Source organism: Crinia signifera, chromosome 5, assembly GCF_055691185.1.
Source record: "Crinia signifera chromosome 5, ASM5569118v1, whole genome shotgun sequence".
NCBI classification, from domain to species: domain Eukaryota; kingdom Metazoa; phylum Chordata; class Amphibia; order Anura; family Myobatrachidae; genus Crinia; species Crinia signifera.
Window position 1 is genome coordinate 75,547,909 of NC_139221.1, and position 24,913 is coordinate 75,572,821.

At 43.3% G+C, this 24,913-nt stretch overlaps 2 pseudogenes; one reads left to right on the plus strand and one right to left on the minus strand.

The window, feature by feature from the left end:
- Positions 1-19,350: 19,350 nt before the first annotated feature.
- LOC146005926 (5S ribosomal RNA) lies at positions 19,351-19,473 on the minus strand (annotated as a pseudogene).
- Positions 19,474-22,765: 3,292 nt separating this feature from the next.
- Positions 22,766-22,888, plus strand: LOC146006130 (5S ribosomal RNA; annotated as a pseudogene).
- Positions 22,889-24,913: the final 2,025 nt, after the last annotated feature.

Genomic DNA, 24,913 nt, shown 5'->3' on the forward strand with positions numbered 1-24,913 from the left:
ATCTGTTATTGACATTATGGCATCCCTTAGACTGTGAGGGAAAAACTACAATGTCAATACTGCAATAATTGCATGATATGAGAGTAGACTGGCATCACCACAAAGCCATCACACATAGGAGGTTATTCTGGTTGACTCGCAAGGTCCTGTGCATCTCAACTAATATCAGGCTTTTTTTTGTAACTCTGTCCTAATTGCAACACAATGTGACTAGGACACACAATGAGACTGTGCTGATTATTGTGATATATGACATTTGTATCTTGTGTGTAACAGTCTATTTTATGGAGCACAACAGAACGTATTGAAAAAAAGCTGTGGCTGTTATATTACACTTTAGCATTATATACAGTAGATACACAAACTCAGGGGTAGATGTATGAATCAATGATAAGGGAGGAGAAGTGATAAAGTGCCTGGTACTTTATTAACGGCCAATCAGCTCCTAACTCTCCCTTTTTAAACCCAGCCTGTATCTTAACAGTCAGGAGCTGATTGGCCGGTGATAAAGTACCAGGCACTTTATCACTTCTCCTCCCTAATCACTGCTTCATACATCTACTCCTCAGTTGCATACAGATTTTAAAATGTCATACAGTATATCAAATTAATCAGCGTGTCCTAGTCACATTGCATTGTGGTTAAGATACCTTTTTGTCAAAAAAAAAGCAAAAAAGACGTAGAGCACTAAAAGAATCTCACGGGACAGGTCCTGCCAAGAGGGGCTGTTTTCCATGACTGCAGCACAGATGTATAAGTATGCATCTGCAAGTAATGCCCTGCATACACTATACAAATTCTCCAAGGGGAAAAGTCACATACTATTCCCCTTGAAATCCTAGGCAGCTTCCAGGGCAGCAGGATCACATATGATACATTGTATACAGTCCTTTTGCATACAATGTATTGTATGCAATCCAAGTAAGGCCTACAAGACCCGATAATTCTATATTGCAGGCCTTGTGATCTCCGATCTGCAAGGGACAGCACATCGGATTGGAGTCGGATCTAAAACAAATGTGATTTGACTTCTCAGATTTCTGGGCCCAATTCATCAAAATCGGATGAAAAGTGTCCAAATCGCACTAGTGTATGGGAACCTTTAGGCTTCCACGGCTGCCAGCAGCTGCACCCACTTTGCATGTGGCTCAGAATCAGATTTTCTGCTTAGGCTGCTGCTGCCAGATCCCCTATCCACTCCCCGTCCTTTGTCCCCAGTATATAAACCATTACTCTCTGGTTTCCTTTCTCTTCAGATATAGAAGCTTTTCTCTTCTTCTCTTCTTTCTTCTTTTCTTATTAATATTCTCTATATTGTGTTTTCCTGATGGCTAGCAAGTTGTGTCTTCTCCGCTCATTGAAAGCTTAGAAATGTCATGATGTAACCTGTGCTGTGCGTAGCAGAATACGCTGAGCCGCTATCCTTTACTATTGAGGAAGCCTCATCTCCAAGAATCTCAAAGCTTCCAAGCTGGACTGCTGTGTCAGCAGATATGGACCTGCCTTGGCCTTATCCCCCATGCAGTGGCACCAGTTACATCACCCTTACTAAAAACTTGTTTGCAGTACACACAGTTGTAAACACACACAGAAGTCTCTTTACCCAGAATCTTAAGTCTCATACACACTAGGCGAGAATGTAAAAGGTTTCACTCAGAAGGGCCCTTTTGAGCCATTTATTGTAAAAAAAAAAAAAAAGTCTAGTGTGTGCACTCAATATCGTTAACGATGTGCAATCCCACATATCATTCGCGGCCCCCCACCAACCCATCTGCTGTAGGTGGACTTTGCCTATATAGCAAAGTGTTCCCTGAAAACTCACCTCTTCAGGCAAGCCTATTATACAGTAGTTAAGTACCACATGCATAACCCTCTGAGGCACTTATGTACAATATAGCTTATGTTAGGCACAAGAACAATCAGAATAGCTCCCTGGGCGCTGGATGTAAGTTCCTCTCTCTTAGCGCCCAGGGAGCTATTCTGATTGTTCTTGTGTTTGGTATTGTATGTTCTTGAAGTGGTTCTTCATTTAATCAGTACGGCACCCAGAGCTGCTTATAAGCGCACGGTAGATTGGTTTTAACCCAAATTTTCACAGCTTATGTTAGGACCTACAACTTAGTGGGACTACTATGCTATTACTGGTGCCTGTCCTTGTGTTTTCCTCCTATGTCCCTATAGATTGTAAGCTTGCAGCAGGGCAATCCTACCTCCAAGTCTGACTGTTGTTACCCAGTTTGTTTTATCCATGTCTACAATTGTAAAGCGCAACGGAATCTGCTGCACTATATAAAAATCTGTAAATAAATATAGCCAATTATTTATTGATAGCTTCTTATATAGCGCACACATATTCCGTAGCGCTTTACAGAGAATATTTGAACATTCACATCAGTCCCTGCCCCTCTGGAGTTTACAATCTATATTCTCTACCACATGTACACGCACACACAGATATTCTAGGGCTAATTTTTGTTGCGGGCCAATTAGCCTACCAGTATATTTTTGGATTGTGGGAGGACCAGAGTCCCTGGAGGAAACCCACGCAAACTCCACACAGTTAGAGCCATGGTGGGAATCAAACCCATGACCTCAGTGCTGTGAGGCAGTAATGCTAACCATTACACCATCCATACTGCCGACAAACCCCATGTTCAGTGGGTCCCGGTGATGTTACTGAATGATATAATTTACCAAGGGAAGCACTGCCTATATTACTCATAGAGCATAAGGGCTAGTGTGTATGGGGCTTTAGCCCACTCATTTATATATTCCACTACACACAAGTTTACTACAGACCTGGCAAGCATTATGTGCGTCTGACTAATTAGTAAGACCATGCAGTAGCTTATACTGAGAGTAGCAGGACATCTTATGTGTCTCATAAAATTGGATCCTCTCTTCTACATGACATGCTGGACATGCTCTGTGATTCTACTGGCTAATTAAGTCATTTTTTAAATATAATTAACTATACTGTAGCATGAAAAAGCTCAAAACAAACACCAGTTACACTCATCAAGCTGTCGCTGAGGGAAACAAAAACTCTATATTGTGTGATAGTTAATAAATTGAGAGCACTGTTTCCCTCTTTCTTTAGAACAAACATTGTTTTATGCCATTAATCCAACCTCACTTATCTCTTATACATATAACAATACAACCTGTTACTTATTTATATACATACAGTAGGTGCAATTTAAGAGAGGAGTTGGCCCATGTGCTGGCAGCACAGGTTATGAATACACGTTGGTGAAGATCATCGGCGCTACTGGCTGCCTCTTTCTGGCTGCCTCTTTCTGGCTGCCTCTTTCTGGCTGCCTCTTACTGGCTGCCTCTTTCTGGCTGCCTCTTACTGGCTGCCTCTTTCTGGCTGCCTCTTACTGGCTGCCTCTTTCTGGCTGCCTCTTACTGTCTGCCTCTTTCTGGCTGCCTCTTTCTGGCTGCCTCTTACTGGCTGCCTCTTACTGGCTGCCTCTTACTGGCTGCCTCTTACTGGCTGCCTCTTACTGGCTGCCTCTTACTGGCTGCCTCTTACTGGCTGCCTCTTTCTGGCTGCCTCTTACTGGCTGCCTCTTTCTGGCTGCCTCTTTCTGGCTGCCTCTTACTGGATGCCTCTTACTGGCTGCCAAATTTGTTTCTGAAGCTGATATGCGTTTTCTTTGTAAGTAGTTTGTGACTATAGGGCATGATTCAGACCTCGCAGTCTAGTGAACAGGTCAGCGCCACCTCACGGAATGCCGGCCACCCGCATCCACTTGGTAACATGTGAGGTGATGTGTCCGAAAACACATCCCCTCTCATGCGGCTGAAAGAGAATATTCATTAGATGGTCCTTGACCATCAAATGATTTCTTGACCCTTCGGAAATATAAAAGTCATTCTAAACTGACTTCTATTTCCTCCACAGATCCACCGAAAAGGGGGCAGGTGCTGATGTCATGTGACGTTAACCGCCGACCCTCAGCAGGCATCGGGTCACCTCTGTTCCCAGTGGAACACCAGTGTCTTATGGGGGTTCCCCTGATGTCGACCTCTATCCGCCCCTCTCCATCCCCTACGCGTGCAAACTCACCGAAGGCGTTTGCACAGGGGGTCTGCAAGTGCACAAATACGCACATGCGCAAACCCCCCGACATCGGAACATGGCCGAATTCGGACCCGGACAAACGGACCTGAACCGATCCCTTATTATGTTTGTGTGTACTTTCTATAATAGAGATAAAAAAAAAAATCTAATTGTAACCTAATAGTGGGCCTTATTCTAGTTCATTCTTTCTGACAAAATCCTTCTTAGATGGACAAAACCATGTGCACTGCAGGTGGGGCAGATGTTACTTGTGCAGAGAATTAGATTTGGGTGGGGTTTTACTTCAAAGTGAGATCTATATTGCAGTGTAAAAATAAAGAAGCCAGTATTTTTCCTGCACAGAAACAAAATAACTCACCCAAATCTAATTCTCTCTGCACATGTTAGATCTGCCCCCCTGCAGTGCACATGGTTTTGTCCATCTAAGAAGGATTTTGTCAGAAAGAGTGAACTAGAATAAGGCCCAGTATGTTTTTCAAGCAATACCTGTTTAAGACATGTAAAAGTACGTAATGAATGCCTGATGCAAATCAGGTATAATGCTATTGGTGCACATCTGCACATAACTTGCTATATGTAATCATTTTATGGACTTAAATATATTATTTTTATATGCAACCTTTTTGAGCAAAAAGTATGTCAAGTACAGGTATACCTCTAATTGAGCTTAATTTGTGTTCATTTATATACTATGTGCTGTACGTTTCTACAAAATATTATAATAAATAGATGCTTTATTACAGGGGACTTGATATAGTAAGCCAAACTGCATTATCTTGATTAATGAGAAGGTGTGTCTTACTGTTGAGTTATAATAGCAGCACAACTGTGTACTTCAATCAGCTTTCGCAAAGTCTAGTTATATAGATGAAATGTGTCAGCGAGGTCTACACAGAGGATTTTATACAGCACAGAGGTAGGAGAAATAAGTAGTTGTCAAGCTCCGGTACTTTAGTTCTAGGACAGTACTAGTCACTCCATAAGGACTTTCTTACAAGCCTGCAGCTGCAGGGACTTTAACTTTGTAGCAGCACTCGTCAGCGATAAGCACTTCTGTCTGTACATGCGGTAACAACCGAAGTCCTAATCAGTTACAAATAATTAATATCAATAAGCTGTCTTATGGGGGTAATAAATTATAGTTCTGTGTGTGATTTGATCGATTGGCCGACAGTTGAAAGGTTGACACATGAAAAATGTTGACAGGCTTTAGATCGATATTGACAGGTCAACATGAAAATAGTTGATACGGGAAAAGGTCAACTTGAGTTTTCCAGGATTTAGGATTTATTTTTTAACCGACTTGTTCTTACTTCGTAATTCAAGTGGGCATAGAGTTAGATTCTTATAGTGTGCCGAGTGTACATGTCCATGACAGTGTCCATGTTGGCAGATTTCGACACACCCCAAAAAAAACCTTTTCCCATGTCAACCATTTTTCATGTCAATCTTTTGCTGGTTTGACCCTTTGTCAAAGTCAACCTAAACGACGTTGTCCTTTTTTTATGTGTTGATCTACTGACTGACTGCCAATAGATGTTGATCTATGGAGTGTCAACCTAATTACTATTGGCCTAATTATCCAAACCCGTTCTGTGCTTAAGGCGTTGAAACAGTGACGGACCTTCGTGAGGCAATGGAGTAATTTACCGCCGGGCTCCTGGCCTAAAGGGGCACTGACTCCATTATACTATCCCTTGTTACCACCAGGCGACGGCTCTCCTCCCTGCTGCCGGATTCTCGCCACAAGTAGGAGGTTATTCTGATCATAGCGGCCAAACGTGCGTACGTTCCATATTAACGTACGCTCTCCGTACGCGGCCGTTGGGGTTAAGTCCACCCACAAGTCAGCCGCATACGTACGGCCAGAAACAACGTCAAAGGGGAGTGGCGTACAATTGAGCGTACGCCAACGTACACGGACGGACCAGCCCTTACACTCCGACAACTGGCGTACAACAGAGCGTACGCCACCGTTTACGGACGTCTCTCGTCCGTCTTCCCACCGACTTCTTGCGGAGATCTGAGCGTACGCCAGCTTGCACGGACGGGTCCCTATTGTTTTCAATGGAAAACTCAGCTTATGTCACCGCTCGTGAGAGTGAGCGTACGTCCGTGCACGCTGGCATACCCTTCACATATATGGACCTGCAAATCTTGCCTTTCAACTACAAATCAGACAATTAATTATTCTAATTGTTATTCAATTATTGTTTTCTATTAACTCAATTGTCTACCTTAATAAAGACCTTAATAAAACAACATTTTAACCCTCATTACATGTATATTTGTTATGTTCTAATGTGGCATTTTAATCACTATCTATGTGTCCCCATATTGCTGTTACTTTTAAATCAAGTTATGTTGGTGTTTCTGTATATGTACTAAATTATGTCCATAATTAGTTTGTCCAAAATGTGTAACATGTATACCTACCCTGATGTTATGTGTGATGTTTTAATCGAACAACATTAAACATTCATGCATTTTCACTATGTGTTATTTTACTCAAAAACACACACATTCACACATCAATCATTACCCCTCACCTCAAATTACAAATATAACTTACATTACACATCTGTATGTACCTACCCTTACAAGCCCTCTAACATATTTATTATTAAAAACACAGGCAATTTATAACAGAATATAAACTTTTATTTTTAACAAACATAATAAGGGGGGGGGGGGGATAAAAATAAATTAAATGCGGGCCTCCAGTTGGGCAAAAAGGATGTGCAAATACAGGAGGGTCAGGAAGATCTCCCGAATTATTGCTGCCACCTCCTCCTGGTGCTGTTCAGTGTCTGTAGTGAAGGGATAAAAAAAAAAATTAATATATAACATACACAAATGTTTGTTGTATTTGTACATAATAAAAAGTTGTGAGTTATGTGTGAAGGCCACATACATTTTTAAACTACATTGAAGATGGGTCTGCTGTAAACACAGTACTAAAAAATAATATGTTAACACACACATACTGTACATAGTAAATAACATTAATTAAATTACTCCTTCTTGGATGAATGTATGCTGTATCCCAATTGGTAGTTTGGTTTTGGGGGACTCTCCTCTAACCTCACAATTAGGCTGTGCTATTTAAGGGTTATGACATTGTTGCGGCTTAAGCACTCCTTACTATTTTAAATTTAGGACATTGCTGTACAAATTATAGGCCTACAGCTATGTTTGTAAAGCATGCATCCGCATGGCCTCACACACTATTAACAAAACAATCTCTACATTTATGTTGCACATCATGCTGGGAACTGGAGTTACCCAACACCTGGACCCACATAACACATACCACTAATGTCGGATATCTCATTGGATGTACTGTTATGTCAATTATTCAAGGGGTGAGGCATGGCCACACTCCAAAAAACCACCAAGGGGACCCTTGTTCCTGGAGAAGGACAGGCCACACCTCATGGTCGCCCTGCAGTGATATGTTGCAACTAATGTTGATGTTGGATACACATATCTGGTTGTTGTGATTGTTTATGTGTAGAAATGTGTAGGTAAACATTAGACACATTATTTACTTACGGCTACTTGAGCCATCCTGGTCGCCGCTGGTTGGGTGTGCGGTGGTTGGGGGGGTCAGGAGCAAGGGGGATGGGATAGGACTTTGGATACTGGTAGTGGGTGTGAGTGGGGATTGGAGAGGTTTGGGGGTGGGTGGTGGAGAGGTGTAGGGGGGTTGGAAATGGGGTGGGGAGGGGGTGGGGGTAGGGGTGTGGGTGGGAGTTGGGGAGGGGGTGGGAGTTGGGGAGGGGGTGGGGGTGGGGGTTGGGGAGGGGGTGGGAGTTGGGGAGGGGGTGGGAGTTGGGGAGGGGGTGGGGGTTGGGGAGGGGGTGGGGGTGGGGGTTGGGGAGGGGGTGGGGGTAGGGGTGTGGGTGGGGGTTGGGGAGGGGGTGGGGGTTGGGGAGGGGGTGGGGGTAGGGGTGTGGGTGGGGGTTGGGGAGGGGGTGGGGGAAGGGGATGGCGAAATTTGGTGGGTCCCAGCTTGACCCATTGTCTCCTCGTCTTCCTCCTCCTCTTCCTCCTCCTCTTCCTCCTCCTCTTCCTCCTCCTCTTCCGGCTGCTCCTGGGCTGCCTGCTCCTGGGCTGCCTGGTCCCGGGCTGCCTGCTCTCGGGCTTCTATGCGGGCTCTTGCCCGTGCTGAAATGTTCATGTTGATGGCATAGAAATCGAAGATTGGGTTTCATAAAAAAGGGGGAAAGAAAAATTCACATTAGTCATGCTCATAACCTTCCAAATTATCATTGCTGTTATATTTCAGACATTTATCATGCAAACTAATTGATATGCTACACCCAAAAACTGAGCAACTACTTAACCCCCCCCTATACACCCCCTATACACCCCCTATACACCCATATACACCCCCTATACACCCCCTATACACCCATATACACCCCCTATACACCCTCTATACACCCATATACACCCCCTATACACCCCATATACACCCCCTATACACCCCATATACACCCCATATACACCCCCTATACACCCATATACACCCCATATACACCCCATATACACCCCCTATACACCCCCTATACACCCCATATACACCCCATATACACCCATATACACCCACATACTCAGGAACATATTTATAAAAAGTACAGAAATCATTTGCAAAAAAACGCAGACATACTAGTCATAAAAACTTACATCGGGCAATATGGCGGCTAAGTGTACAAAGCAACATTGGCTGCCGCCGGCGCAGGTCAGACCAGCGCCGCTCAACTTGGCCCAGGCTTCTGTATATTAGGCGGCGGGCAGCAGTATACGCCCGCCGCTTGTCCATGTTGGACACATATGGGCCCCTGGGCCCCAGGTGACGGTCCATGACCTCAACCAAGGCCAACAGCTCCTGTGTCGAAAACGCCCTAGCCCTGGTTAAAGTCATAGTGGCAATGGCGCAGTTAATAATTGCAGGTACATATATCACTTTTGGTGCTTGCTGATTGGTGTAAAAAATTGTTTGTTTGGTATTAACTTTATTAATCCTTCTTACATTAACAAACTGGATGCGAATAGAAACTTACGCGGACCGTTCCGATATACACACACCATAACCAACAGCATGCATTCAATGTATAGAGAGGAACTGCATATACAGTGTGCGTAAAAGAATACACGCAACCGTCTACTAATAAATACGCTGCTAAAAGGGGCACAATACACCCATTTCCATGGAGAGACGTACTGTATATACAGTGTGCGTAAAAGAATACACGCAACCGTCTACTAATAAATACGCTGCTAAAAGGGGCACAATGCAACATGTTGGTGTATGACAATTTCATACTCATTACATATGTAAGGAAAGCATTATAACGTGATGTTTTGAAATGTGACTCACAGAGCATACACGAACTCCAACAAATACCAGCTGACAACACTCATCATTGGAATGACAGGTGCACACATTTCACGATGTAGCACACAATGCTCCACAACCTGTGTATGTGCATATACAGGTGATTGATCAGGTGCGTGGAGACCTGCGTAATTTAAGCGGCAATTATTGGCGGGAAATATCGGCGTAAATTAGCAAGTACATTGCGGGGAAAAATATACGCCCCCTTGTTCATGGCGGGAGATTAACATATAAATATTCAGTCAGATGCAGGCCAGAATTGCTGCAAACATGTCTAACTCAGACGATTCCGCAGCTGAGGACGCTCTACAGAGAGCACAAGCAGAATCCCTGCTTGAATCTTTACAGAAGAGGGAACAGGAGCGGAGAAGGAGGGCTCAAGAGAGAAGTAGCCTGCAAGACCAAGCGGGCCCCTCACTAACAGGCCCTGTTCAACCTCCACCAGCTCCACAAGGGCCAAGCAACCAGCCAGAACAAGAGGTTGCATCTCTCCAAACAGGTGTGACCCAGCAGGTGCATGTTGAGAGAACTGGGGCCACCAGAAAACGAGCTGCAACATCTAGGGTGAGGACTGAGCAGGATACCACCACCAAAAAGAGAAACCCTGCATTTGTAGAGGCAGAATTAAGAATTTTAGTGCCCAGAGCACGCAAATGGATCGAATTGCCAACCAGGAAGCCGGGTGCCAGTGCAAGGAGAAACCTTTGGGACAAGATCACAGAGGAAGTGAACCAGGTGTCACCAGTGGTCAGAGATTGGCTATCGGTGAAGAAAAGGCAAGTGTGTTTGTCCCCCTGATAATGTCATATGTGTGTACATATGTTACATGTATGTTTTGAGAATAATAGAAAGGTGTGTTTGTAGATAGTGCTACACTTCAATGTCACATGTGAACACAACCATGTCTAATAACCCACATTGATATATGAAACATGCACCATTGGTGTGATGTGAGGTTATGGGCACAGTTCTGCTCATGTGAAGTATGTGAAGTATGTGATGGGACAAGAGAAAGTGTGTTTTGGAAAGAGTTGCTGTAAAGGTGCCCATACACGTTACAATTATTGTATACAATATTGTATACAATATCGCATCTCATAGCATATCGGTTTAGCGATGAGTACAAAAAGTATGTGCAGCACATACTTTTTGTACTAGATCTCATCTCATCTGATCTCATCGCAAAACCGATATGCTATGAGATGCAATATTGTATACAATAATTGTAACGTGTATGGGCACCTTTACATGTTCCATATGATGCAACTGAAACAAGAATGAGCAAACTGTGCACATGTAGCTGGTGAGAAACTACACATCCCAGTATGCCATCCCATAGTTAAATGACTCCATAATAACCACACTGTCAAGCTATGGTGGAATGTGTAGTTTCACAACAGGTGGAGGTGCCTAATTTGGCCATGGATGATGTCATTTCTGCATAGTGATCTATGTATGTGCATTTAGTGGCCTAATGAATGAGATGAGACACTGAAATGCCTCCTAATGGAGACATTAATGTGTGTGTGGGACACATATGGCTAAAAAACATAAGATCACCCACACTAGGAAATGTCACGTAGTCATGATGTTCACTGGCACAGTGGTGCACATATCTCATGGTGATATTTGTATTTTTAAACTTGTAGGTGGACAGACTTCAAAAGTACACTGAAGAGGAAGATGACTGACCGGTACAACCACAGCATGTCCACCGGGAGAGGTCCTATGCCCGATACTTTGGAGTATACCCCCCTGGAGCAGGACGCCTTGGACGTCATTGATGTGGCCGAGGTCAGGGGGATCTCCAATATGGACAGTGAGCTCCCGGCGGAGGTCTTTGATGCTGCTTTTGGTGGTAAGTCACAGTAATGCATTGTATTTTGAAAGATATTTTTTAGTGCGTATGTGATGGTGACATTGTTTTCAATTATTATCCTAGCAGAAGCAGAAACCCAGGATGAACCGGCAGCATCTTCCTCTGCAGAGCCACAGGTGGAGCAAGTGGTCCAGCCTCCACCAAGAAGACACCCCCAGCCCCAGCCACAGGAGACATGGGATGAGAGCGTGATGGTGATGCTTGAGAGGATCGAGCAGCAAGGGGTGGATGCTGCGCTCCGTCAGCAGCAGATTGGGGAATTTTTGGAGGATTGGAAGGCCACAAACAGGCAGCAGTGTGAGGCCTTCAACCGCATGAATGACACTCTGGCGGCTGGCATGCAAAGCATTGGCCAACACCTCAGCCGCCTGAATGACATTCTTGCGGAGCTGCTGACCACCGCCAGGTCCCTAAGGGACAATCCCCCATCTGCTGGGCCACCCCAAGCTGCTCCCCAACCTTTCACCTCTGCTGACCCTCCTGTGTCCACTAGGGGAAGACGCCGCAAGCCATCTGACCCAAAGGCCCCTGTCCCCAAGGCCCCATCTAAAAGGGGGAAAAAAGGGCCCAAATAATGAGACCTGGTTCACTTCCTCTGTGGTTGGACCCCAAATGTTTAAATTGCACTGGACATCCACTTCCTGAGTTGGCCATCGATCCATTTTCGTGCCATGGGCATTAAAGTTCTTATTTTGACCTCTACAAATGCAGGATAAATTTTTGGTGGTGTGTTTCTTGCTTAGTATTCACCCTGGTTGTTGCAGTACATATTCTGGTGTCCCCATTTCTTTCACCATTGCATTTGCAGGGTAACACATGTTTGGAGATATGCAACCTCTTGTTCTGGCTGTTTTTTTATTTTTGTGTCTATTTTATTTGTTTATTTGATTTATGACATGAAAGTGTCAAATAAGCTGTGATGCTGAACAGCAAATAAATTTATTTTACCAATTAAAACAAAATTGTTGTATGTGTAATTTCTTGTGTGAAACAAATACTAGATTTATGTGTACTTACTGACCAGGGTATTTTTGAACATTTGTTGACGTGTGGTCGAAGTTTCCCATGTGTAACCCTCTCCATGGCCATTCCCATGTTCCTATCCAACTTTTCCCTGCTAATTAGTTTGTGTCAGCACATGTGCAGAGCAACTTAATAGGTGAGAAAGCAGTTTGTGTGCAGGTGAGGTAGCTCCTACAGTAGTAGGTAAAAGCAGGTCCAGAACAATGCTTTCCTCATGGAGTGGGTGAGGCAGACAAACAAGGGTCAAAAGGTACATTTGTGTAGGAATGCATATGTGTCCTCCCTAAAAAAAGATGTGTGAATCGGCCAAACATGATAAAATTGCTTGTGAACAAACATGTATAAGTTTTTAAATATATATGATTTTACAGTGTCATAAGCAGATGTAGGAATCCTTTGTTAGAGAGATGTGAGTGCAATAATGTGATTGGTGGCATCTTACATCCAGAGTGTAGTCAAATCCAATTCATAGCAGATCAGATAGTGGTACAGTTCTGTATTTTGGGTACTATACAAAGATTGTGTGCAAAATAGTGGGCATGGGCTTAAAACATTGCTGAAACATACTTTGTAGGTGTTAGATGTGGTTTATGTTATTGTATCATAAATACAAAACCTATGTTTGTATTAGAGTGAACACGTTGACACATGTCGACTTGTGTAGATTGAGTGTGCTACTGTGTAAAGTCTATGAAAGCACGTAGTGAATGTGTATAACTGTTTAGCAAATACCTACCTTAGCATATATAAGCAGGTCTTAAAAAGATTCTTACCTTAAATTAAACAAACCTTTAAATGTCGAGAAGTATAGAAAGATAAGCTTCCAATGTGTTTGAGTGCTGTGTGTGGCTTGCAGGTAGTGAAAAGCAAACCCAGGCGCACGCTGGCATGCGGTATCTGTAGGGGTGGTCTGAGATGGCGGTTGGCGGCCGCCTGTTTTGTGTCCGAAATGAACGGTGATTTAGTCGATCGTGCGGTAGTAGCACCGCTCATTTTTGGTGCACACCCCCGTGTACGCCCATGTTTACGCCCATTTTCCCTCATTATTTCGGCCGCTCCCCTCAACACGCCCCTATGCCGCCCCCAATGCCCGTACTCTCGCGTACAGGTTTTTTCGCACGTAGAGACCCGTCCGTAAGCGTTGTGGAGTGTTCGCGCCTGCGCATTAGCGAATGTACGCATGCGCAGATCATAAAAAATCCCGGGACGTACGCGTACGGCCCGGCCGCACCAACCAGAATAAGGCCCGTAGTGTGCCCAGCTGTCTCTTCCCGGCTCTCCCTCTTCTGTTGTCAGATCAGTGGCATCACACACGGATGGCAGCTCCACCACCTCCACCCTCTGGAGCAGCATGGCGGCGGCACCCAGCTTCCGCCGTCAGCACCATCAAACACCTCTGGCAGCACCATAGATCACCCTGGCACAGGTCAGGTCATGACGCAATGAGAGGACCAGCAGACTCGGCGACTCCCCCCCTCCCTCCGGCTGGGACAGGAGGGGAACTGGCCTGGCCTCACTGACTGACTCCCCGCCCAAGCCTTTACCACCACCCACACTGGCTCTCCCTACATGAAGATGGCCCTTCAAGATGGCACCGCAAATGGCTGCCTAGGAACTGTGCACTCAGTCATATGTAACCTTAGTGTCTCCTGTGTTATAATTGTACTGTCTCTGCTATAACTGTACTGTCTCTGTTTAAAGTGTACCTACCTGGCTGCTGCAATGACCAGTGGCGCCGCTGATGGCTGCCTAGGCGCTGTGTAGCTCAGCGAATATATGTTCCCTGTGCAGGGCCGGCAACCCCCTCCCCTGAATCCCAGACCCACACAACAAGATTAAGGGGGGTTTGTAATACATACTTGCCTACTTTTGAAAATTAGTTTCAGGGAGATTCTAGAGATCAAGAGCCTGCACGGCATGCCAATAAGGGGGCGTGCCCATTGCGGATCAGGGTGGTATCCTGTAGTGGCAGGTGGAAACTAAGGGCCTGATTCAGTATGCATTGTATATGCCGCAAGCCTAGAGTAACTCAGACCTTATGCAGGCTTGTTGTTGCAGGGGGAATTGTGACGTTATGGAAACAGCGTACACAACGCTGTCCTTGTCCTCACCATGCCTGGAAAAAGGAGGGCAACACGGTTCTGATTTCCCAAATGCCATCTGCACCCACCCCTGTCCTTCCTTGAGAACATCTATGTCTGTCAATCAGACAGCATTTTGATATGTGATCACAGGACCCATTCTGCATATGTGCAGAACGGGTCCTCCCAATAATCAAGAAACTCAATCGGTACTGAATAAAGCTGTAATGTGCACTGTATTACTGTAATGTGCACTGTATTACTGTACTAAGTGCAGAATGCTTACATGATTGTATATGGCCTACACTATTGTATCATTGCGACATTTTTAATAGTAAATAATAATTTAAATGATAATTTACTTGATCATTGGGTTCACTACCAGCCTACACACACACACACACACACAAGGGTCACTGCCAGCCCCCCCCTCCCCCCCCCCCCACACACACACAGGGGTCACTACCAGCCCCCACCACACACACACAGGGGTCACTTCCAGCCCACACACACAGGGGTCACTACCAGCCCCCCCCCCCCCCCCACACACACACACACACAGGGGTGACTACCAGCCCCCCCCCACACACACACACACACACACACACACAGGGGTCACTACCAGCCCACACACACACAGGGGTCACTACCAGCCCACACACACACACACACACACACACACAAACAGGGGTTGCTACCAGCCTACACATACATACACACAGGGGTCACTACCAGCCTACACACACACAGACACACACACACAGGGGTCACTACCAGCCTACACATACATACATACATACATACATACATACACACACACACACACACACACACACAGGGGTCACTACCAGCCCCCCCCCCACACACACACAGGGGTCACTACCAGCCTACACACACACACACACACACACACAAACAGGGGTCGCTACCAGCCTACACATACACACACAGGGGTCGCTACCAGCCTACACATACATACATACATACATACATACATACATACACACACACAGGGGTCACTACAAGCCGACAAACACACCCACACACAGAGGTCACTACCAGCCTACACACACCACACACACGGGTCACTACCAGCCCCCCACCCACACACACACACAGGGGTCACTACCACCCCTTACACACACACACACACACGCGGATTACTACCAGGCCCCCCCCCACACACACACACACGGGTCACTACCAGCCCACACACACACACAGGGGTCACTACCAGCCTACACACACACAAACAAACAGGGGTCGCTACCAGCCTACACACACACACACACACACACACAGGGGTCACTTCCAACCTATACACACCCATATACAGGGTCACTACCAGAAATGCACACACACACACAGCTGTTTAAACACATGTCCCAGCCAGTATGGAGCTGCTGAGGCTGAACCACATGCACTAACCTGGGAGCACTCCTGCTTCTCCACAGCCTTTCCTCTGAGCTACTAGCTGGCCTGGGCTGTCAATCTCCCACAGCTGCTTCCTGTACTTGTTCTCCGTCACTCCCCCCTCATGGATGTCTCAAGCATGCAGCTCCATGTCCACAAGAGGGGAAGAGGGGAGGGCTCCTCTGCTGCTGCCACGGCTGCTATTAAAGTTTCTCTGGCGGCTGACTGCTAGCAGGCTGGCTCTGCGGGGCAGCTCTCACACATGATGCACGATGCCTTCAATCACTGACCTGTCCAAACGACTCCTCTCCCGAGTGGCTGTTTGAAGATGAAGGTTGAGCAGGCTGCTTGGGGGAGGCTGAGCAGTCAGAGGCAAGTGCATGCGGCAGAGTGGTCTGGGGAGTAGTCTGCCCCTGTGTGATAACTGTACTGTCTCTGCTTATATTGTCACCTACACGGCTGCTGCAACGAACCAGTGGCGCCGCTGATGGCTGCCTAGGTGCTGTGCAGCTCAGCGGATATGTGTTCCCTGTGTGATAACTGTACTGTCCCTGCTTATATTGTTACCTACCCGGCTGCTGCAATGACCAATGGTGCTGCTGATGGCTGCCTAGGCACTGTGCAGCCCAGCGGGTATGTGCTCCCTGGGTCTATATCCCCCAGGGTACTTCTAGTGTATACCTGTATGTGTTCGTATAACTGTCACTGTTTATCTGTACCTAACTGGCAGTTGCACAGCAATCCAAATCAAATTCCTAGTATACGCAAGTATACATGGCCAATAAAGTTGATTCTGATTCTGATTCTGAGTGTGGGTGGTCCGGCACTCCGCTCATCTTTGCGGCTGTTCTGGTGCCCTCGGCAGTAATCAAATAGAGAGGCTGGGTATCGTTGCGGCACTCCAGAGACTGATGCAGTAACAAAAATTTTACTAAATAACAAAGTGAAACAGGATCTCAAGGACCAACGTTTCACTTTGTTATTTATTAAAACTTTTGTTACTACATCAGTCTCTGGAGTGCCGCGGCGATGCCCAGCTATTTATATATATATATATATATATATATATATATATATATATATATAGAAAAAGAAAGGGTACCCCAAATATGCGCACTCTAAAATGGAGCAGCACCTCTGAGAGGTCCCCTGTTAGACGGGACCTGGGGTTTAGAAATGCAACAATGGGTGTTCAGAGGGCGCTCCCCAATAAGACAGCAATTTTTGATAAAAACATTAATTTAATAACACTTCAAAATGTCCATTTGGATCAGCACAATGATTCTTTTGTTCACAGTTGTCAGATGTCAGAAACACAAGTGGCCCAACGCGTTTCGTCACACACGTGACTTCATCAGGGGCAATATGGACAGTAGAAACCTTTATTTTTCTCAAGTTAGTGATCCATAGGGTCCTTAGACTGACTTCTGTGTTTAGCGCTGACCAGAATTTGAATAAGTTGCCACCAATGTATAGGATCCTCTTTCACAAAATTATCAAGTATGGGTCACAATACAGACTTTAGCCATGGTAGGGTGAAGTGTGCTGTGTGAGATCCTGGTTTGGATCTCACACAGCACACTTCACCCTACCCTACCCTATATATATATATATATATATATATATATATATATATATATATATATATATATATATAGTCACTTAGAATCAGGGCACTCACCAAGCAGCTGTAGGGCAATGCTTCTTTTTATTATTCCATCATGTATAACATGTATGCCGACGTTTCGGACCCAACAGGGCCCTTAATCATGGCGTCCTGGATCTCACAGAGAAAGCAACAGTTGCTTTCTCTGTGAGATCCAGGACGCCATGATTAAGGGCCCTGTTGGGTCCGAAACGTCGGCATACATGTTATACATGATGGAATAATAAAAAGAAGCATTGCCCTACAGCTGCTTGGTGAGTGCCCTGATTCTAAGTGACTTTACATTTGGACCATAAGCTGTGCTTGTGTGACTGGCGGGAGCACCTCCGGAAGATAACAAATTAAACCGTGAGTGCATTGGGAATTAAACTATATATATATATATATATATATATATATATATATATGTGGGGACAATGGATGAAGATACGGCGACTATTGCTCTGGAGTAGTCTATACTGAGTGTGCTGGTCCGCACAGTAAAAAACCATAAAAACGTTATTTTAAAAGTGGATCTAGAACACGATATATATTTCTCTATAGGTAAGATAAAAATATCAACCGGTAGGTATAAAAAATAGACACATTTATTTGGACAAGATAGAAGAAAAATATGTTTCAAGATAAAAAACAGACAATTAATAATTTTTTAAAAAACATTCTATACTAAAAAAAAATTTTTAAAGACAATACTAAGGTGCAAAAAGAGAAAGGAGGGTATCTTATCTTTAAATAGATGAGACAGGAGGGCTGTAGAGTTCCAACGCGTTTCGTCCTTCAGACTTTATCAAGGGGTGCAAGTAGACTGAGGCCAGACCTATATTTATACTAGTAAGGTTCCTGTTCCTATAGTGACATCACTTCCTGTCACTTAATTTTACTAACTGAATATCAGGGAAAAAAATAGTTATATCAGAGTCTCCTATATCTTGCGCTGTATTGCGCTATAGTAGCATTTAGCAGGTATAAATGAATAACATAAATCTTTTGTAAAACAATAGATACAAGTAAATTGGATGTGTGAGCGGTACTTCCGCCACACATCCGGTGTCCGTTTAGCGCTACTGCGCATGCGCCCGCATCGCGTTAGTTCAGATGCCGGTTTTCTGTATTGAAGTGTCCCAGCGCTACTGCGCATGCGTCTGTCCATTCCATGAGATGTGACGTTCAGGTCCTCTAGTGGATGGAAGGGCGTCTCGATGCTGTGTATACAGTTGTCTGTGCTGAGTGTTTCTCTTATCGGCGGCCATTTTATTGAAGACTGCTGATCGTTTATGAATACAGGAGTTGCGGTGGCCATTTTATGAGGGGTTTTCCTTATGGCAGCACATAATGGGATAGAGAATACAAAACGTAAATGAACTTTCAATGACAATTTGCATTAGCTTGTATTCAAGTAACGTTTTATGGTTTATTCACGTATTTTAAGTGACTGGAGGTGTACAACATTAAAACATACAGACTTAATGAGTGATGAGCGATAATAAAGTGATCTGTGCAGAAAGTGCTTAGTGTTAATTATAAGAGGCTTATTTAGTAGTACATAACATAGTGATGTGCCTATAAATAATTAATTCAAGGGTATCATAATTGAATATATTTATTTATTAAGTGAACAGTATCTAAAAAGTTAGATATACAATCTATCACATAAATAGTGCAACATGCGATTTATATAATATAATAATTTTAAAAATAATTAATTAGTTATATAGTTATATAATTATTGTTAACCCTCCCTTCGATATCACAATGGTGTTTGTATATACGACATTGGCCACTGTTCACAGGTGTATTCTACAGCACTGAATTTTCCCGGGAGGTCTCCCATCCCCGTACTTGTCCAGCCCAACACTGCTTAGCTTCCAAGATCGGACGAGATTGGGCGTGTACCAGTAATGTGGTTTGACAGTAGAAGTGTGAACCGGTCTGATGTGTAATGGTCCAAATTAGTGATTCGATAGGGAGGGTGTTCTAAAGTGATTGTGCTTAAAGTGATAATAAATAGGTGGTAATAAAAGATGAATGGCGTATGAAAGATAGGACCTTATAAAAACGGGGCAATTTCGTAGCTTTCATTAAAACCGTCTGGATGCATGGTTTTAAGCTCAAAGATCCAGAACATCTCTCTTTGCGACAGTTTATTAGCTAGGTCCCCTCCTCTGGGGCCTAGTCTCACATGTTCAATTGCCTTGAAGGTGAGTCCCTCAGGGTTAGCGTCATGATGCGTCTGAAAATGTTTGTAAATATTATGTGTATCCACTTTGTTTTTAATGTTTCTGCTGTGTTCTTGTATCCGTAGTTTCAGTATCCGCTTGGTTTTACCAACGTATTTTAGCTTGCATGGACATTCTAGCAGGTAAATCACTGAAGAAGTATTGCAGTTAGTGAAGTCTTTGATTTTGTAATCCTTGCTGTTATCCGAGTTTGTGAAGCTTTTCCTGTTCGGATGTACATGTTTGCAAATATTGCATTTGCCGCACTTGTATGCACCTTTGCACTTTGGTCCTGATGGGTTTTGATTATCGTTTGAAGTTAAAAGGCTGGGTGCCAGGATGTCTTTTAGGTTTCTGGATTTTTTGAAAATTAATGCAGGTCGTTGTGGGAGAATCTCTTTGAGTATGGGATCCATTAGGAGGATGTTCCAATGGTCGTTCAATGATTTCCTGATCTTTGGTTCATGTTGGCTGAAGGTCGTAATGAATGCTGTAGAATTGTTTTTATCGTCTTTTGTTTTATACTGTAAGAGTTCCTCTCTGTTAGTATTCTGAATTCTGGATGTCGCTTGTTGTAGAATGTTTTGAGGGTACTCTTTCTCCTCGAATCTTTTCTTATAAATTTCCAGTTGTTTTGCACACTCATCCTCCTTACTACAATTCCTCTTGATCCTGTGGAACTGAGAGTAGGGAATGTTTTCTTTCCATTTACGTTGATGGTTGCTTTTATAGTGTAAATAACTGTTTGTGTCCACTGTTTTGACAAAATTGAGTGTGTTTATGGAATTATTTTCCCCTTGCAGTATGAGGTCCAGAAATTCAATTTGATTCTTGTTGAAATTAGATGTGAATTTCAGGTTCAGTTGGTTACCTCCTATGTATTTCAGAAAATCATCGAATAATTCCTCCGTACCTTCCCAGATAATTAAAATATCATCAATATAACGTTTATAAAATTTGATATTATTTTTAAAAACGTGATCAGTGTGGATAAAACGTCTCTCCCAACTCCCCATAAAAAGATTCGCAAAGCTGGGGGCAAAGGTCGTCCCCATTGCGGTCCCGCATTTTTGTAAAAAGAACTGGTCTAGAAATTTAAAATAGTTGTGGCTTAAAATGAACCTCATTGCATCACATATAAAGTTTTGTGGTTCGGATCCAGTTCAATATCTTCTTCGAGAAATTCTTTACATGCGTTAATCCCCATCTCATGTTCGATACATGTGTAGAGGGACTGAACATCGATGGTTGCCCAGTTAAAGGAGTTGTCCCATTTAAAATCTTTTAAAAGGTTTAAAACTGTGGTGGTATCTTTTAAAAATGCCGGGAGGTCTCTTACATATTTACTCAAGAAAATGTCCACATATTCAGAAAGTCCGGACGTAAGGGAGTCAATTCCTGCCACAATAGGGCGACCGGGTGGGTTTTCTAGAGTCTTATGTATCTTGGGCAGGAAATAAAAAATGGGGGTGATGGGGTTGGTTTTCATCAGAAATTGGTACTCTTCTTTCGTGATGGTGTTGCTCCGAAGGCCCTGTAGGAGTAAAGTGCGCAGTTCATCTGTAAAGGTTTCGGTGGGGTCCTTCTTGAGTGCCGTGTAGGAAGATATGTCCCCCAGAAGTCTGTTGGCTTCCTTCTCGTAATTTTCACGGTCCATAATGACCAGCCCCCCCCCTTTGTCAGCCGGTTTAAGGACTAACTCCTTGTTTTCTTTAAGTGCTTTAAGTGCTTCCCTCTCCTTATTGGTCAGGTTTTTCTGCTGGATAGGTTGTGCTTCAGTTTCGCATAGGTCCTTCTTCACTAGGTCAAAAAAGATGTTGATGTGATTGCCCTTCGATTCAAGTGGGTAATATTTTGAGGTGGGCTTCAACCCTGATTTTGATCGAGTTTCATAGTTGTTTATTGCCGCGTTTTCTTTTTTTGCAAAGTGTCTCTTTAGTGTTAGTTTCCTGACGAATTTGTTCAGGTCAATGTATGTTTCAAATTTGTTCATTCCACCTGTTGGTGCGAAGTTGAGTCCCTTGTTCAGTAGTGATGCTTCTGCTGTTGTCAAATCATGTTTTGAAAGGTTGAAAATCCCTTTAGGTTGTGTCATTATTGTAGGTTTCTTTTCTTGAGGTCTCTTCCTCCTTCCGCTCCGTTTGCCTCTTCGTCTGTGAGTCTTCGTTTCAGTGGTGATGCGTGTTTGATATTCTCCTTTAGGTTCGTTCTCAGGTTTTCTCTGACCCGGGTGGCTGTGTCCGATGACAAAAAATTCTCCTGTTCGCCTGTAGATCTTAATCTCTGAAGTGGTATGAAACGATTCTGCAGTCTAATGGTCGGTGTACGGGGTGATCCATAATTCTGATTGTGGAATCTTGATGGTTTATTGAAGTTTGTATAATTTCTTCTCGTATCATTCCTTGGTTGCCGGACGTTATCCGTGAACCTGCTCCAATTTTTGACTTTTCCCAAATCATAGTCATTCTTATCTCTTGCAAATTTCTTTTCTTTATTTCTTATTACTTCCTCCTCCATTCGTTCAATCTTCTTGTTAAGTACCACCTCGTTCTCTTTGAAGTTCACCTTGTCTTTATATGTGTTAAGAGTGGTTTCTTTAGATTTAATTTCTTCCTCAAGTGTCTGTAGCGTTTTCCTTTTTTCCTCTACTAGTAGTTTCATTAGGTTGAGAGAACAAGTATGTAGAATGGCGTCCCATTTCTCCACAAACGTGTTGTCTGTATTACCAAAGGTGGGTTGCTTTGTGATTCTCAGACCTCTTGGTATTCTGTTGACGCAAAGAGAGATGTTCTGGATCTTTGAGCTTAAAACCATGCATCCAGACGGTTTTAATGAAAGCTACGAAATTGCCCCGTTTTTATAAGGTCCTATCTTTCATACGCCATTCATCTTTTATTACCACCTATTTATTATCACTTTAAGCACAATCACTTTAGAACACCCTCCCTATCGAATCACTAATTTGGACCATTACACATCAGACCGGTTCACACTTCTACTGTCAAACCACATTACTGGTACACGCCCAATCTCGTCCGATCTTGGAAGCTAAGCAGTGTTGGGCTGGACAAGTACGGGGATGGGAGACCTCCTGGGAAAATTCAGTGCTGTAGAATACACCTGTGAACAGTGGCCAATGTCGTATATACAAACACCATTGTGATATCGAAGGGAGGGTTAACAATAATTATATAACTATATAACTAATTAATTATTTTTAAAATTATTATATTATATAAATCGCATGTTGCACTATTTATGTGATAGATTGTATATCTAACTTTTTAGATACTGTTCACTTAATAAATAAATATATTCAATTATGATACCCTTGAATTAATTATTTATAGGCACATCACTATGTTATGTACTACTAAATAAGCCTCTTATAATTAACACTAAGCACTTTCTGCACAGATCACTTTATTATCGCTCATCACTCATTAAGTCTGTATGTTTTAATGTTGTACACCTCCAGTCACTTAAAATACGTGAATAAACCATAAAACGTTACTTGAATACAAGCTAATGCAAATTGTCATTGAAAGTTCATTTACGTTTTGTATTCTCTATCCCATTATGTGCTGCCATAAGGAAAACCCCTCATAAAATGGCCACCGCAACTCCTGTATTCATAAACGATCAGCAGTCTTCAATAAAATGGCCGCCGATAAGAGAAACACTCAGCACAGACAACTGTATACACAGCATCGAGACGCCCTTCCATCCACTAGAGGACCTGAACGTCACATCTCATGGAATGGACAGACGCATGCGCAGTAGCGCTGGGACACTTCAATACAGAAAACCGGCATCTGAACTAACGCGATGCGGGCGCATGCGCAGTAGCGCTAAACGGACACCGGATGTGTGGCGGAAGTACCGCTCACACATCCAATTTACTTGTATCTATTGTTTTACAAAAGATTTATGTTATTCATTTATACCTGCTAAATGCTACTATAGCGCAATACAGCGCAAGATATAGGAGACTCTGATATAACTATTTTTTTCCCTGATATTCAGTTAGTAAAATTAAGTGACAGGAAGTGATGTCACTATAGGAACAGGAACCTTACTAGTATAAATATAGGTCTGGCCTCAGTCTACTTGCACCCCTTGATAAAGTCTGAAGGACGAAACGCGTTGGGACTCTACAGCCCTCCTGTCTCATCTATTTAAAGATAAGATACCCTCCTTTTTCTTTTTGCACCTTAGTATTGTCTTTAAAAAATTTTTTTTTAGTATAGAATGTTTTTTAAAAAATTATTAATTGTCTGTTTTTTATCTTGAAACATATTTTTCTTCTATCTTGTCCAAATAAATGTGTCTATTTTTTATACCTACCGGTTGATATTTTTATCTTACCTATAGAGAAATATATATCGTGTTCTAGATCCACTTTTAAAATAACGTTTTTATGGTTTTTTACTGTGCGGACCAGCACACTCAGTATAGACTACTCCAGAGCAATAGTCGCCGTATCTTCATCCATTGTCCCCACATTTTTCCTAAAGTAACTTACCATTACTTTTACGATTGAATGATTGGCTGACACCCCGTAATTAGAAGGGGGATACTGCCTGGTTTATCTGGTATCTGGACTGAGGTTTCTCACAGGTGGCGCCACACATCTTCTTGTTTTCACATATATATATATATATATATATATATATATATATATATATATATATATATATAGAATAGCTGGTGTCCGGCAACTCCTCCGCTGACAGGGGCAGCTATATTACTTGCCCAGGTGCCTGTGCTGAGGGCGAATTCTCACCAACGTATACAATAAAGTAGAAATGCACGTCACTCCGGGTCTGGTGTCAAACAAAGAAATTTACTGCGCAATGTCTACGCCGTTTCGGGCTGGGCCCGTCTTCAGTACATTAGTCCTGAAGACGGGCCCAGCCCGAAACGGCGTAGACATTGCGCAGTAAATTTCTTTGTTTGACACCAGACCCGGAGTGACGTGCATTTCTACTTTATTATATATATATATATATATATATATATATATATATATATATATACAGGGCTATTTTTGTGCAGGCTCCAGCAGGAACTGAGGCCCTTATTCTAGTTCACTCTTTCTGACAAAATATTTCTTAGATTTCTTAGATGGACAAAACCAT